Raw genomic sequence first — 13,235 nt, forward strand, 5'->3', positions numbered from 1 at the left:
AAAAAAAAAAATCTTAAAGATCCTATAGAATCCACGAATCTCCATCAGTAAATTGTGTACGGGTTGTAAAATAAGCCCTCTGATTCTTTACAGGGCAGCTTTTTGATCTTTAAAAAAAAATAAAATACGAGTGTACCTATTTTTAATTTCATTCGGCACATTCGGGGGGAATTTAGTAATTAAGGCTAAGTTCTATACCAGCTTAAGTTTAAAGCAGTGGTGCTCAACGTAAGGGCAGTACAGAGGTGTGTGAGCGGTTTTTGACAGTTCATTTTCATGACCCAAGCCACAGGAAGTGAAGCTGAGTAAAACCTTGAATGTGAGGCATCTGAGATATTAGTGGTTTTCATCTCAAGGTAATTCAGAATGGTGGGGAACGAAGAGGTTGGGAATCCTGTTCACTAAAAGGGAACGTGAGTTAAAGAGAAGTTAGGAAAGGGGGCCTTGGACATGATTAATAACCCGTGCAAGGCGTCTGCATTTGACTCCGTCATGCGGAGCAAGATTCAAGGTTGTGCCTAGACAGGGGCATGAAGGAAGAGTTACGCACAGGCGAGGGGGTGGGCTTGGGAGCGGGAACGGACCGAGCGAGGGTGTGGGCTTGGGGCGCGGCAGTGATGGGAGGAGGGAACGCGCTGGGGCGGACGCGGTGGCCCTGAGCCCAGGCGCGGCGGTCGGGAGGTGCTGGGGTGGCCGCGGGGGGAGGCGGCAGGCGAGCCACAGTGTCCGGTGCGGGGCAGGCGCCCGGTCGAGTGCAGCTTCCTTCTCCTGTAAAAGGTGCGCTGGGCGACCGTCCCAGGTGAGTTGAACCTCCCGCGGGAGGCGGAGGGAGCCGCGCTGCGAGCGGCCGCGGGCTCCTCCCCCGGCACCTCCACTATCTGGGTCAGGAAGCGGCGGCCGCGGCGCCGGACCTAGAGCCCGCGGGCTCCGGGGCTACTGTTCTGCCGTTGCCCGTCGCCCGCAGGTCCCGGTCGCCAGCCTACGACGCCGGAGAGGCCTGCGCGGCGAACACAGGTGCGTGTGGAAGCTGGGAGGGGGCAGCTGGGGGCCGGGCCGGAGTCGTGAGGAGGGCGCGTAGCACTTCCGGCGGCGGTGGCAGCACTTCTGGGTTTCGCATTCTCACCAGCGCTGCTGTGTACTTTCTTCCGGCTGGGAAACCGGCCGCCAGCGGCTTCCTGGGGTGCAACCCACGCTGAGCCCGTGCCTCTGAACTTCCAACCACGGAGTTGCCGGTGTTTCCGCTCCGCCCGCCTCGCGTGGGGCGCGTGGGGAGCGCGCAGTGTGTTGCCTCGGCGGCCGGTCCCTGCAGACTCCGAAGAGTTTCAGCAGAGACACTGCTGGGCTTTCACTTGCGCTCTCTGGATCTTACTTTCGGTCTCAGCAAGCCTTGTGTTTTGTTTGTTTTTTGCTCCCTGAAACTCAGATTCTGTACCAATTTTACACTAAAATAAGCCAAACATCAGGGAGCCCTGGATGAAATAAGAGTTCTAGAATTCTTTCCTAAAGTATCAGGTTTTCCCCGTCGCTGTAGGGAATCCGATCACTTATTATTCAAGGTTTCAGGGCAGTTCCGTCGGGAAACTTAAACCCCAGGCTTGTCTATAACCCATAATGGTTTTCTCCGTTTCTTGCAAAATTTTTTATACATTTCTTATACTGAAAGGACGAGTCAACACCAGTTGACGATCCACCGGAGAGAGCCCGTTTATTAGGCAGCACACACACACATATATAGGGCTTTAAGGGGAAAGCTGATTGGCTTAAAATACAATCCCTACTTAGCATACTGCATGGGGTTTGGGGGGAGCTGATTGGTGTGTAATTCGCGCCAGCGGGAAGGAGAATATGGAAGAGAAGGGCAACCAGCGCCATGATGGGGTGTGGCCGAGAAGGGCTTATGTGATGGGTGTGATCCCTTGGGGCATTTGGGTCCCTACATTCCTCCCTTTTTGCTTGTTTCAGGAAAGGGGATGTTGAAGTCATCGAGTACTTCCTGCTGAACTGGGGCGTTGTTGGGGGGGGGCAAAAGGAGGAAGGTACATAAATACCCATTATGAAACCCCAAAGGAGGGTGGAGAAACAAGTAATTTCAAAAGGGGAAAAGTCCATAAACGTTCCTTGAAGCCACAAGTCGCACATGCACTGGTTCCATTGCTCGTAGTTGGAGACTGGAGGGGGCAACCAGGCGTCAGTGATGAGGGTGTGTAGGAATGCGTTTCCTCTGTAAGGTGGTGTCTCTTCAGCATTGGCTGAGGCGCTCACAAGATGAGGCGGGGGGTTCATCGGTATCTAGGAGCTGGTAGTTTCTAAGCAAAAGCTGGTTAAAAGCCTGATTAGAAATTTTTCCCACTTGGGCTTGAAGAAGCCTAATGATACAGGGCAAGAAAAGGCAGGTTATGAGGATAATGATTAGAGGTCCCAAAATGGGCCAAATCCAAGTTAGGACAGGGCTTAAGATAAAGGAGGAAAAGGGGTTAGAACTGGATGTGGTTCGTAGGCTGGAAGCCAAGTCGGTGAGTTTGATGATGTTTGTTTCTACTAGACCAGATTCATTGATGTAATAACAGCATTCTTCCCTAAGGAAGATGCAAGTACCTCCTTTTTCTGCAGTGAGGAGGTCTAGTGCTCTGCGGTTTTGGAGGGTGACCTGAGCTAAAGAGGTGATCTGTCTCTGTAGAGAGGAAAGAGATTCGGCAGTGGAAGTCAGAGCCCCTTCAAGTTTAGCATTGATGTCTTTAACCGCCCATAAACTGTGCCCTAAGGCTCCTCCCGACAGGCCGGCTCCGACCGACCGCTGATGTTGTTAAGGAAATACCGACCATGATTGGGAGGAAGGCGGCCCTTTTTTGTCTTGAGGGTGGGTGAAGAAGATAGAACAGTTCTGAATTGGAGTACAGAATGAGTTGAGGGACAATGGTGACAAGAAGGCATGGGACAGTAAGATTAGGCAGGATGGAGGTAGAGAGGTTTCCATTGCACCAGAAGAAAGTGCCTGGTGGGGCATAGGTGTGGTTATGAATGGTTGTGTTAAGATTACAATAAGACGGGGGAGAAGTTGGGAAGGAAGAGCTTCCGATGAGACAGTGACAGGGCAACAGAGTATTGTTGTCTTTGTCGTCGGGCTCCCAGAGAGGGACGCCCGGAAGGTTAAGGTGTTCTGGTGGTGGGGAGGAGGTAGCATTGAGAGGAAGGGAAGCATTTAAGGGGACGGCCGCCAGGAGCGGTCGCATGAGAGAGGTGCAAAGAAAACAATTTTGGGGAGAGAGAGCCGGCGAGGTGTGGTTGAGAAAGATGAGTGTTTCAGAAATGATTTGTTGCCAGGTGTAAATGGGTGACCCTGGGGAACTAGCAGAAAAGGAAGAGGATTGTTCTAGGGCAGAGGAAAGTTGTTCTTCCTGATGTGAGATGTCCGTGGAGACATGAGATATTGGATTGTGGACAGGAACATATTTGCGGGAAATTTCTAGATTTCCGCATGGATGAGAGGCATAGCCGTTGCAATAGAAGAAGGCAATGATCCTGGTAGCCCATCTGGAGTCCCAGGGATCGGAAATTGTTAGGGAGTATTGCCCGCTGTTGAATGTAAACAACCGCCCTAATGAGTGGGTCATGGATCTTGCAGGACCAATACAGACAGCCTCCGTAAGTGTCCGGCCACCATTTACAGTGGGCAGCGATTTGGTCATAGAGAAAACATAGGTAGGGACGGTGGCTTATTTGATTAACTTGGACGTAGTGAGAGGTATGTTTACAGGTTGAGAGCAACCGGAGGTGGGGCAATCTGCGGTCCCAGCTAGAGAGCCGCTGATCCGGGTTTGTTTTTCAGTGTAGGTCTCAGATGCCTCAAATTTCCATATATGGGAAGAGGCCTGAAAGCTCCCCAGGTGAAGTGAAAAGAACAGGAGAAGGCCAAGGAGAAGGTTCATGTCTCTGGTATTAGGGGTAGGGCTGAGGTCTGGGATAGGCGGAGTTTGAAAGGGTCAGTAGGATGAGGGATACACTTAAAAGAATGGTGTGTTAATTTCTTCTGCAGTTTGTTACTGGAGTTCTCGGTGGCCGATGGTGGATCCTGAGTGTAAGGCTTCAGCCTAGAAATATGAATCCATGGAGTAACATGATTACCTGGCAGGGCAAGTTTAGCAGCGGTCGGAGTGCAAAGGATGACAGGACATGGGCCTTCCCACTTAGCGGTTAGGGGGGTTTTGGGTTCTGGGGAAGTGTAGAATACTAATTGGCCTGGGCTGAGTGAAAGGTTATTTTTGGAAAGTGATGGATCTGGAAGTAGCCAGTCCTGGTACTTCCATAATTCGGTGCGAAGGTGGGAGAGCAAGGGTAAGGCCATGGTGGGTGGTATGGGTCCTTCAGTTGCTGTGATCCCCGGGGGTAGGAGGGGCCTACCATACATGACTTCAAAAGGGGAAAGATTAGAGGGCCTCTTTGGGAGAGCTCTGGCCTTGAGTAGAGTGAGAGGTAGAAGACGGACCCAATCAAGGTGTAATTCCAGAGATAATTTAGTTAGTATGTCCTTTAAGGTTCTGTTGGTTCTTTCTACCTTTCCAGATGCCTGAGGTCGGTAAGGGCAATGTAGGTGCCAGGGGAGAGAGAGTGACTGGGAGAGTTTTTGTACTATCTGTGTGGTAAATTCAGTTCCATTGTCAGATTGAATGGAAGTAGGCATCCCAAATCATGGGATGATTTGGGAAAGGAGAGTTGGGGCTATGGTGGAGGCCTTTTTATTGGATGTTGGGAATGCCTCCACCCATCCTGAAAAGGTATCAACAAACACCAAGAGGTATTTGAGGTGCCGGACAGAAGGCATGTGTGTAAAATCGACTTGCCAGTCGGCTGCGGGTGTGAGACCTCTGGCCTGGTGGGAGGGGTGTGGCCCAGGTTTGAGAGGGGTGTTAGGATTGGTATGCTGGCAGATTGTGCATGAGGAGGAGATTTTTCGTAAGAGGGCTTTGTCAGATGGGGTGATTGAGAAGAAGGCCTGTAAAAACTGGGATAAAGCTTGGGGGCTAGAGTGAAACAGGTCATGGAGCAAGCGAAAGAGAGAGGACTTATCATCATTAGGTGGTTGGGGCTGAGAGGGTGTCTGTGAACCCTGGGAGCCGTAAGGAAGAATGGGAAGTTGGTTTTGTGTCTATGGGTGCCATGCCGCAATGCGTGTGGCGAGGTCAGCCTTACAATTCCCGCGAGTGATTGGGGAATCGTCCCTCTGGTGGGATCTGCAATGAATGACTCCTAATTTACAAGGTAAATGGGATGCCTCAATTAATGTGGAGATTAAAGCTGAGTTGGTGATTGTGTTACCCTTGGTGTTAAGCAGACCGCGTTCTTTCCATATGGCGGCATGAGAGAGAAGTATATGAAAGACATATTTGGAGTCAGTGTATAAGTTAAGAGATTTTCCTTCAGCTAGAACGCAGGCTTGCGTGGCGGCGATAAGTTCAGCCTGCTGGTTGGTAGTACCCTTGGGTAAAGCTTGGGCTTCTATAACCGAATCAAGGGAGACTATGGCATAACTTGCGTAATGAGTGTTTCCTTCCTTGAATGAGGATCCATCCGTGAACCATGCGAGATCAGCGTGAGACAGGGGCCCCTCAGTGATGGAAGAGCGGTAAGGTATGAAATTCTGAAGGCTTTCTACGCAGCTGTGCAAAGGTGTGTTGGGGGTAAGGTGATGTGGTGAGAGAATGGTAAGAGGTGCCCCAAATGTTAATTTGGATGCCTCCTTATGCAGCAACTGCCCCGCTGCTAGGGCTCTTAGACAGGGTGCCCAGCCTTGTACAGTGGGGTCTAACTGTTTTGATAGGTATGCTACAGGGGCAAAGGAGGGGCCATAATTCTGTCCTAGGACGCCTAGAGCTTCTCCCACATTTTCATGAACATAGAGGAAAAATGGTTTAGTTAGATCAGGGAGATGAAGTGCAGGGGCCGTTAGAAGGGCCTGCCGAAGCTTGAGAAAAGGGCACTGAGGTGAGGAGAGTAAAGGTTCTTCAGGAGGACCCTTACTCATATTATAGAGAGGTCGGGCTAGCAAAGAGAAATTGGGGATCCATGCTCTGAAATATCCGGCTAGACCCAGGAAAGATAGGATTTCTGTTTTGGTTTTGGGGATGGGCAGGTCAGTAAGAAGCTATTTCCTGTCCAGGGTGATTTCCTTCTTTCCCGGGGAGAGGAGAAAACCAAGGTAGGTTACAGACGGCAAGGAGATTTGGGCTTTGGCGGGGGACACTCGATATCCCTTACCCGCTAGGAAGTTAAGCAAATGGGCAGTGTCAGCTTGGGATTGTTCCCATGAAGGACTGCATAGAAGGAGATCGTCCACATATTGTAATAAGGTGGACTCTGGATGGTTTAAGTGAAAAGATTTGAGGTCCTGTGCTAGGGTCTGCCCGAAAATATGAGGGCTATCCCGAAATCCCTGTGGCAGGACCGTCCAAGTGAGTTGTTCGGAGTGGAGGGAATGGGGGTCAGTCCATGTAAAGGCAAAAATGTCCTGAGTGCCGGTTTCCAGGGGTATGGAAAAGAAGGCATCCTTTAAGTCCAAAACCGAGAAATGAGAAGAGGTCGCTGGGACCTTGGAAAGAAGAGTGTATGGATTTGATACAAGGGGATGAATGGGAATGACAGCGGCATTAACAAGAAGGAGATCTTGGACGAGATGAAAGGCGCCATTAGGTTTTTTTACAGCGAGTATGGGAGTATTGAAAGGGGAGCGAGTGGGATGGAGATACCCCTTTTTTAATAGGTCCTGAATGATGGGACTTAACCCAAGGAGGGCTGCTGTGGTTAATGGATACTGAGCCTGGCAAATATATTTGGAGGGGTCTTTTAGTTTTATGTGTACGGGGGAACACTGGGCCAGAGCAGGGCTGGCAGTGTCCCAAACTGTGGGGTTAACAGGGTGCATCAGGATGGGTAAGGACCTTTTTGGAGGGGTGGAATTAGTAGGATCTTGGGCTTGAACTAGCGCTAGGAGGAAGGAAACGGGGGAAGAGGAAGAGGACAGGGGCAAGGTAATGGAGACTTGAAGCCGTGATAGAATGTCCCGTCCCAACAAGGGGACGGGGCATTGTGGCATGACTAGAAAGGAATGGGAGAAAATGGATTGAGTGCAGCAGGTTAAAAGAGGGGTTTTTGGGGGAAAGATTTGTTTACCTCCTACCCCAACTATAGGAGAGCTGCTGGAGGTGGTGGGGCCTTTATATTCCCTTAAGACCAAAAAGGTGGCTCCAGTGTCCAGGAGGAAAGATATTGGGTGGCCGTCCACAACCATGGATACCCTGGGCTCCTGTTTTGTTATAGAGATGGTCGGGAAGGGCCCAAGGCTCCATCAGTCCTCCTCAGCGAAGCCCACCATAGGTGGTGTCCACGGTTCGGGGGACTGTGGGGCAGTTGGTCCCTCACCCCTTCGGGCAAGGGGGCAATCAGATCCCCAATGTCCCTTCTTTTTGCATTTTGGACAAGGAGTGGTGGGTGACCTGGGGGTAGGGAAAGCCTTTGCCCAATGCCCTTCCTTTCCACATTTAAAGCAGGCTCCAGGTGGAGGCTTAGAGGTGGAGGCTGTGGGAGGGCGCCCAGGAGGTTTGATAAGCTGGGCCAACATCTGGAAGTTGGCGTGGTCGGCCTTTTGTTTTCGACGTTCTTTTTCCTCCTCCCGATTATGAAAAACCTTGAAGGCCACTGACGGGATTTCGGTCTGAGGGGTTGCAGGACCCTGCTCTAATTTTTTAAGTTTAGTTTTAATGTCGGGGTAGGATTGGGCCAGAAAATAAGTCATAAGGACATGCCGGCCATCTTCTGAGTTGGGGTCTAAGTTAGTGTATTGTTGAAAGGCCTGAGTTAATCTATTGAGGAACTCGGAGGGAGTTTCCTCCTTTTTTTGGACAATTTCTTGAATTTTTTGGAAATTGATGACCTTGCGAGCCAATTTTTTGAGGCCAGTTATTCAGCAAGAGGCAAAACGGTCTCGAGCCTGGATTCCCCGGGCTGTGTTATAATCCCAATTAGGTTCCTGTTCTGGGACTGCTTGGGGGCCTGGCGGGTGATCCGGATTGGTACGATGGGTGTCAGTGGCATGGGTTTGGGCTGTATCCCAGACCCTGCAGCATTCCTCGGGGAGGAGGGTATTGGCTAGGAGCATGAAGATGTCATGATGTGTGAGGCTGTAGGCCTGCAGGATCCATTGGAATTCTTTAATGTAGGTGGTAGGGTCGGTAGAGAAAGAGCCTAGTCTTTTTTCTAATTTTGTAAGGTCAGCTAGGGAAAAGGGAACATGGACCCTAACTACTCCTTCAGCCCCAGCTACCTCACATAGTGGGGCGATTGTTAAAGGGGCGGGGGGAGGTCCTCGGGAACGGGTGAAAGGGGGGCTTAGTGGGTCAGGAGTAGGTGAGGGTAAAGACAGGGGAGTGGATGGCGCTGGAGGTGCAGAAGGTGACGCGTATGACGGGGGAAGAGGAGTGGACACTGGAGGCGCTGGGGAAGGAGGAGGTTGGTAGGGTGGGGGTTCATCAGCAGGGTCGAAGGTGGAAGGATCGAGGGGTGACTGTGAAGAGGGTTTACAGGCTAAAAGGACTTGAGAGGGAGCATAGGAGGAGCAGAGGGCGGGGTTCTGAGCCAAGAGGCAAAAAGCCTTGATGTAGGGGATCTCCTTCCATTTTTTTAGGCGCTGGCAGTAGTTAAAGAGGTCTCGTAGAATGTTAGGATCTAGTGTGCCCTCAGGGGGCCATGTGTTTTGATTATCTAAACGATAATAAGGCCAATCTTGTGTACAGAATTTGGTGAGGAGTTTGGGCTCAATATCCGGCCTGAGGGAAAGGTTGCTGAGGTTTTTCAGAAGGCATTGAAGTGGAGAGTCCTCTAGGGAGGAGGAGGAAGCGCCCATTCTGGTCTCTTAATGGGAATTTTAGACAGAAATCGGACAGAGATTAGTGATAAGACAGATCCTTCGGCTCGTTGGGAAAGGCGGGATCCTAGAGGGCGTCCCCAGTAGGTCACGTCAGTCCCGGCAGGTTCAGGTACGAACCAGGAGGAGAGAAGGGAGGTGTGGGTCGTCACCCAGACCTTCACTTCGCTAGGGCAAAAGCCCGGTACCTGAAGGAAACCTAGCGCTAGGAATTTCTGGTCAGGTCCCGGACCCGGGAAGTGGAGAGAAATCGGGCAGTGATTAGAAGAGAGTGGTGGATGAGAGGGTGAAAGAAGGAGAGAACAGAATGGGGCTTTTAACCTCCAAAAATGAAAGTAAAAGTTTACCAGGGCTTTGGAACCTGTTATAGTTTGGGAATTTATGGTGGTCATGAAGACCGTGGTAGGGTGGGGTATGGGCGTTAAGGGCTACCAGACGATCTAGACTCCCTGTGGTAGCCTGAAAAGGGCTGGTGCCCTTTAGAAAAGGGGGCTTACCTAATGATGAGCCAGTGGTGAGTGGAAGAAGCCAGAGCTGAAAACAATGGATGAGGGTGGACCGTCAATGGTGAGCGGTGGAAGGGAGGCCGGTCCTGGTGGGACGGAGTTCCTGAGGGGCGACTCAAGAGGTGCTGCCGCTGTGATCTGAAAAGTGTTACAGCTTGAGGGAGCCCTGAGGGGCAACTCGGAAGGTGCTGTTGCTGCGATCCGAAAAGTGTCGCTGCTCGAGAGAAACTCCGTCCCGGGTTTCGGCACCAAATGAAAGGAAGAGTCGACACCAGTTGACAATCCACCGGAGAGAGCCCGTTTATTAGGCAGCACGCACACACACATATATAGGGCTTTAAGAGGAAAGCTGATTGGCTTAAAATACAATCCCTACTTAGCATACCGCATGGGGTTTGGGGGGGAGCTGATTGGTGTGTAATTCGCGCCGGCAGGAAGGAGAATACAGAAGAGAAGGTCAACCAGTGCCATGATGGGGTGTGGCCAAGAAGAGCTTATGTGATCGGGGTGTGATCCCTTGGGGCATTTGGGTCCCTACATATACATTCGAGTTTATCAGAGTCATGCATTTTGTATTTTTTCCCCTAAGGATCTGATGATGGATTAGGTGAATATATATATCCCAGATATATGCTGAAAGCATTATTAATTCGGTAAAGCATAATTTTCATATCTAAAAATTAATTAAAACTAGAACATGAAAATATTTTCTGAAGAATAACAGAGTAAACATTTTCATGAATTATATCAGAATTTTTGATACTCATCTCTGCAAATAACCTTTGATTATGTGTGACATTAATTTTAGGTACCAATAATTTATATTAATGTCTGTCATTTTCCATTGTTACTACTGGTGCCTTACAAATTGGAACTTGTAACAGGAATGATATTTTGCATGTGATTATTAAAATATTAGAGTTCTAAAATCTGGTCAATAAAATTTTTAATTGCTTTGTTTTTATATTATCATACAAGTGTGTCTGCTAGTATGATAATTAAAAGTATAAAAGCTATTTAAATGATTTTATACCACCGTTGAAATTATTCTTCAGGCAAGCCAGTATTCTGATTTATTACTTTCGTACATCACTATTTTTAATCAGTTTCGTTTTTGAAATTATTGGCGTAGAAGCACATTTGTTTTATACTGATAGAAAATTCAAACATAGATTGAGCTATTTAGTCTCTAATTGTGGTTACTTAAGACAAATACAAGTTCTATTGATTATAGGTTTTTTTCCCAGTTAGTTTTCATAATTCTGAAATCATATTTCAGCTCTGAACGTCTCTGTTCAGTCAGCATTCTCCTTAATGTCCTGGTTGATGCTTTCTGAATCTTCCACGGGCAACAGGTGCATCCAGGACTTAGGAAGGGTGTCAAGGATGACAGTTTTCACTTCCTAATTGGATGACCTCTAGATAATGTCTTGATAGCTGTGTGTCTTGGTTTGCTTATCTGCAAAAAAATGAGGATAATTATTATTTCCACCTGCCTCAAAGAGGTAATTTGGAATTTGTGTAAGTCCTAAAGAATGGTCAAGCAAAATATGATTCTCCTACCAGTTTAAACTTGGTTTTGTCTCAGGATTAAGGTCTCCTTCCTAGGTAGATTTTCACTTGTATTTATTTACTTATTAAATGAAAAAGATTTTAAACTGGGCTATGTTTCTTAAAGTTCAAGGAAGGCCCATCAGGAATGGGCCAAAGAAAGCAATCAGAATAGGAAGATTCCTTTTAATAGACATCTAGATCAGCGTATAGATATCATTAACCTTCTTATCGGCCAAAAAACCAAGGTGATCAAGCTTGATGCATGGTTATCAGCTGTGATGTAAATTAAGTCATGGGCATGTAGTGACAAAATTTCTTATATCTATTGCTTTTTTCCAATGATCTTTCAAAATAATTTAGTTTCGTGATATAATTTTTTTTGTGGAAATAAACAACTAATAATAATTACCTACAACTTCAGAATCTGCTGCTGGCATGTCTCCTGGATGAGATGAGAGTGGGAAGATGGTTAGATTTATAGTTTCCAGTTATACTAATTAGGTAGAAATACTTTTTGCTTTAAGAAAATTAATCTCAGTCAAAATACTCTGAGGTCAGTCAGGCCAGATGTAAGTACCAAGGCTTTCTCTGGAATCCTTGGCTTAGGAGAAGGGATTCTTAAATCTCTTTATGTAATATTAACTAACACCTAAGGTAATTTCTAGATTATTTTAAAATCACTCCTTCTCATTAACACTCAGGCCTGTAATGAAGTAGGGCATCCAAACAGATTAATTCCTGTGATCCTTGCATGTAGTCTATTACAATAGGCAAGAAGCTAAAGAGAGACAATCTTTTAAGCAGGCTTCTTGGAAATAGATTCTTGCTGCTTATTCTTTCAGACCCTATTCCATAGGGCATTCTAAACATCACATTTACTTGGCCATTAAGAGTGTAAGAAACAAATAATGCTTTACTAGAGTATGTGGAATCATAGGATATAAACCATAGGAGGGCAAATTTCAGGTATACAACCTAATTCAAAATTTGCGTCTTTCCAATATTTCTGCCCCTGTTCTCATTCCCAGCTGTTTATTTTGCTTCCTATTTCGTTTAGAAAAATGAAGCATTCAAAGAGAACTTTCATAAGCTCCACCACCACTATCTACCCACCAACCTGAATCTCTGCTCGTATAATCTGTCTTCTTTCATTACTATGAATGAATGGTTTGTATTCCCATCAAAGGTCAACCCCTGTACTTGTGTACTACAGCTCATCCCCTTTGCCTTCTCAAGTTTATTGCTGTGCAAGTCTCTAATATTTCTTCAACTTCATCAGTTTCTCTTGTTAATTGGATCTTTTCTGTCGGCAAACAAAAATACTGTTATTTCTCAATCTTTTGGTACCATTTCCCCATATAGTTATGGCATTTCTCTTCTCCCTATATGTTTTCTATTTGCCCATCTGTTCTTTTTTCCCCTTTTTCCTTCCTTCTTTTGGACTGAGTATCTTTAGTACTTCATTTTTATTTCCACTATTGGCTTATTATCTACACCTTTGTGTTTTTTGTTTTTTAGTGGATACTCTAGGGTTTATAACTATGCATCTTTAACTTCATATTATAGCAGTTCATTATAATCTAAGACACTTCTAACAGTATACTTCCATTTGTCCCTTCCCATACTTTGGGCTAGTGTCCTACTTTTTACTTCTACATATGCTGTAAACCTATTTTTTTCTTGCCTGAATACTTTCTGAGGGACATCTGCTATAGTCCTATCATCTTTTTTTTTTTTTTTCTGTGCACAATGTATCTTTTTTTTTTTTTCCTGGCTGTTTTTAAGATATTCTCTTTGTCACTTGTTTTCATCTGTCTAATAATGTGTCTTGGTTTGGTTTTTTTTTTTTTATTCAGCTTGGATTATGTTGGCCATCTTTGATATGTGGGTTTACTGGTTTTGTCCAATTTGGGAATTTTTTGGTCACTTTTTTCCCCACTCTAACTTTATGTATTTTTTAGATTGCTTGATATTGCCCCATAGGCTCTGCTTGTTTTTTGTTTTGGTTTGGTTTTTCTCTCTGTGCTTTATTTGGATGATTCTATTGCTGTGACTTCAGGTTCACTGTGTTTTTGTTGTTCCACTGTGATTTTTCTGCTGTTAATCCCATTCAGTAAAAATTTTTTTTAGATATTTTATTTTTCATCTCTAGAAGTTCCTTTTGGTTCTGCTTAATACCTTCTTTTTCTCTCCTCGTCATATTTCTTTCCTTTAAATATTTGTATATTTATATTGGATGGTGGACATATTCCTAATAATTG

General features: G+C 46.6%; 1 protein-coding gene across 2 annotated transcripts in view; it reads left to right on the plus strand.

Annotated features, from left to right (window-relative positions):
- Positions 1–683: 683 nt before the first annotated feature.
- The window catches only part of RMDN2 (regulator of microtubule dynamics 2), a 79,518-nt gene continuing 66,966 nt past the window's right edge, over positions 684–13,235 (plus strand). The window contains exon 1 of one of the 2 annotated variants that reach the window (XM_063078453.1): positions 684–799. The gene's annotated coding sequence lies outside the window, so the exon portion shown is untranslated. Of the gene's footprint in view, positions 800–924; positions 1,015–13,235 lie in introns of those variants that run through there. The other variant, XM_063078454.1, reaches the window with a different exon arrangement.

The sequence above is a fragment of the Cynocephalus volans genome, chromosome 14, assembly GCF_027409185.1.
Source record: "Cynocephalus volans isolate mCynVol1 chromosome 14, mCynVol1.pri, whole genome shotgun sequence".
Classification (NCBI taxonomy): domain Eukaryota; kingdom Metazoa; phylum Chordata; class Mammalia; order Dermoptera; family Cynocephalidae; genus Cynocephalus; species Cynocephalus volans.